The following is a 3,411-nucleotide window of genomic DNA, read 5'->3' on the forward strand; positions in this document are numbered from 1 at the left end:
TCCAATACCGACTCAAACAGCTCGATCGGGTGTTGGTGCTGGTATCAGATCGGTCCTCCTATCAGTATAGCAAACCTTATTTTGAAGAAATTCGTTTAGCAAAATATCAAGGGCGACACAATTCAGGCCAACCCATATTTCTTTAGAGCGCAGCAGGAAGAAAGGGACTTATTTAAACGTTTTGTTTGCAAGCTTTTACTTGTAACTGTAACAAGCAGCTAATGCGAATGCTAACTTCTGGAATAATCCGTCATCCCGGCAGCGGCCTATAGTGGCCGTCGATGAAGACAAGTCACTTGAAGATGAAGATAATTCCGTGAGGATGGAAGGCCGCGTCATCCAGCGGACTGTGTTGCGTTTCAGCTAAAACGCTTCATGTGATTATTATCATTATCGGTCACAATGACCTCCAAAATGTAAAACACGTTACATACCTAAAGCGCGCGAGTTTTCACGGCAGCATGTTAAATAAACTACCGAGGGACAGCAGCATCAGCGTGAGGAGGACTGGCGTTACGCGGCCGCAGAAGTCCGATCAGGAGGGTGAGCTGCGTCTGGCCGGCCCATCAGTTAAAAAGGTACGACCCGTTTGACTTCATTCACAAACAATATTATTTATTCATGCCCACTGTTGTGTTATCTGCGAACAATCAAACTTCCCCACACACTGTCGTCTCTGATGATGCCATAACACATTTATCCACACACACACACACACACACACACACACACACACACACACACACACACACACACACACACACACACACACACACACAATCTCAAGTGTGGGTAACGTGATATCAGGCTTCTGGAACAGACCCCTAGCGAGCAGATGGCCGGTCATTCAGAGACCTCTGGATGCCGGGACCCCGGTAGAGAATAGAGGGGATTGAGGTTTTAAAGGATTTGGATGAACACCGGCAAGAACCCAAACAAAAAGGTTCGTAAGAAATGAGTCGTCAAGATATTTGATTCTCCAAAAAAACATATATATTCGAAAAGTATCCCCCTCATGATGAGAGGGGGAGATGATAATTGGAGAGGCTTTTGGCTTTGATCAGTTTCTAAGCCACCGTCTCTTTTTTTCCTCTTCTCCCCTGAAGAGCTACGACGAGACTGTCACATCGGCGTGAACCGAAAGCGTCTGCAATGCTTTGCAAATGTGAAACGAGCGACCGAAGAGCCCCAACTCCATCATTGCCTCTTCATCATCAACATCATCACCCATCATTAACATGAAAATCTAAAAGCGACTGGACATTAATGAACATTGTCAAAGCAGATCCACTGTTTACTCTAAATTAAGCAATAAACAGGCAGCTTGTGTGTGTGTGTGTGTGTGTGCGTGCGTGCGTGCGTGTGTGTGTGTGTGTGTGTGTGTGTGTGTGTGTTTGCGCTTAATTTAGTTGATAAATGGTATGTGTACAGTGTAACTTGTAAATTAATCTGAATAGTTTGTGTGACGCTGTGTGTGTGTGTGTGTGTGTGTGTGTGTGTGTGTGTGTGTGTGTGTGTGTGTAGGTGTGTGTGTGTAGGTGTGTGTGTGTGTGTGTGTGTGTGTGTGTGTGTCTGTGTCAGTCTCCAGCAGAATGCTAGCAGGTGAACACGGCATTTGACATTTGGATAACACACATTCCCACATCAGCTGACAAAAGAGTGTGTACATAGTGTGTGTGCGTGTGTGTGTGTGTGTGTGTGTGTGTGTGTGTGTGTGTGTGTGTGTGTCTGTGTGTGTGTGTGTGTGTGGTGTGCGTGTGTGGGGAGAGGTTGGGGGGCATCATAGTCCAAAGCTATGTGCACACCCATTGAATTGAACAGTCTAATCGAGACTGCGTGTGCGCGCGCGTGTGGTAATTGGGCGTAAAAACAATAATAATAATAATAATAATAATAATAATAATAATAACAATAATAACAAGTGCTTGTCGACTTTCTGCACCCACGTAATTGGAGAACTCTCCCTCCATTGTGACAGTAATTAAACGCGTCATGATGAGAACACCGTGCATCCCGCGGACCCAGCCGACGTTACGGTCCCCAACAAGTAGAAGTGATGCGTTTAAGGGCTTGGAGGTGTGTGTTTGTTGGCCTACCGCGAACCCCCCAAAACCCCATTTCCGAAATGACGGCATTTCACGTACCTGTTGGGTCAGCGGAGAAGCGCGTGAATCAGCCGTCCATAGCGTTCAGCGGGACGGAGCCTCGCGTCCACGCGACCCAGCGAGCACCAAGTACCTGATGAAGTCCAGCTTGTTACTTCGCGGCACTGCTTTGAGGTTCTGGTTTTTTCCCCTTTCCTCAAAAATGCGGCGCAGTTACTGTACACAAAAATAAAAAGTATAAACAAACTCCCGAGTCCACAAAGTGTGTGTCTGTGTTTGTGTGTCAGAACCGGAGGCGCTCTCTGTTGTTCGGTCGCAGCTCAGGACGGGCAGGTCTCCGCATCTGAGAGGCTTCACAATAGTCAGAGAGGCGGCGCCGGCGGACAGCGGAGACAAGGCACATGGAGTCAGAAGGGGTGGGACAGGAAATGTCACTGGGTCGCCTTCAAAATAAAGCCTGAAAAGGGAAACGTGTAACAATATAAGTATGCATGTGTATAGACACCAGCTACAACCAATGTGACACAAAGAGATTCTTCCAATACCTTAGTACTTTTACTTTGCTTTAATCAAATAACATGTTGAATGCATTTTGAAGTATTTTAAGATTGTGGTATTGCTACTTTTAGTGAAGTAAAACATTTGCTTTGGAACTTCATGTCATTCCCTGATAACAACAGCTTAAACACAAGCAATGTAGCCTTAAAAAAAAGTCAGTCTGTGTCTTCGTCATTCGCTTTCCTCACTGTACCGGACACTACCATAAGACTTTTACTTTGAAATGTTTCTCATGAGTGTTGCTCTGCCTCTGCGGGCTTGACACTGTGTAGCTTTGAGCGGCGAGACTAGTTCAGACAGAAAGCCCCAGTTTGCCAGTGGCACTCTGGATTCATTGTTGAAACGTGAACATAATTCAAACTCATTGCGATATAATATGACGATCCTGTTCACACAAATAAAGGGCTTCTCCTCCTTAACAACTGATGAAATGTGGATGCGTGCACGCTGACAGGTTGAGAGTGTTACTGATTCTCCACCCAGTACACATGATGCTCCATGTTGGGCCATGCAGTCTAGTTCTGCTGATCATATTGTACAGATGTAATTATATGCAGCACATTGTATCATTGTATGCTCCGACAACAACTCAAGTCATGCGGTTCAGTTGTGGCAAACAGATAAAATATATTATATATGCATATATGTATGTATATATATATATATATATATATATATATATATATATATATATATATATATATATATATATATATATATATATATATATATTAGTTTTTGTTTTGAA

At 44.2% G+C, this 3,411-nt stretch overlaps 1 protein-coding gene across 1 annotated transcript in view; it reads right to left on the bottom strand.

Moving 5' to 3' along the window:
- Positions 1 to 2,412, bottom strand: part of plxnb1a (plexin b1a) — a 66,264-nt gene extending 63,852 nt beyond the window's left edge. The window contains exon 1 of the mRNA XM_068597339.1: positions 2,145 to 2,412. The gene's annotated coding sequence lies outside the window, so the exon portion shown is untranslated. The remainder of the gene's footprint in view (positions 1 to 2,144) is intronic.
- Positions 2,413 to 3,411: the final 999 nt, after the last annotated feature.

The sequence above is a fragment of the Clinocottus analis genome, unplaced genomic scaffold (genome assembly GCF_023055335.1).
Source record: "Clinocottus analis isolate CAN_PGR_092001 unplaced genomic scaffold, fCliAna1.0.p SCAF_4, whole genome shotgun sequence".
NCBI lineage: Eukaryota > Metazoa > Chordata > Actinopteri > Perciformes > Cottidae > Clinocottus > Clinocottus analis.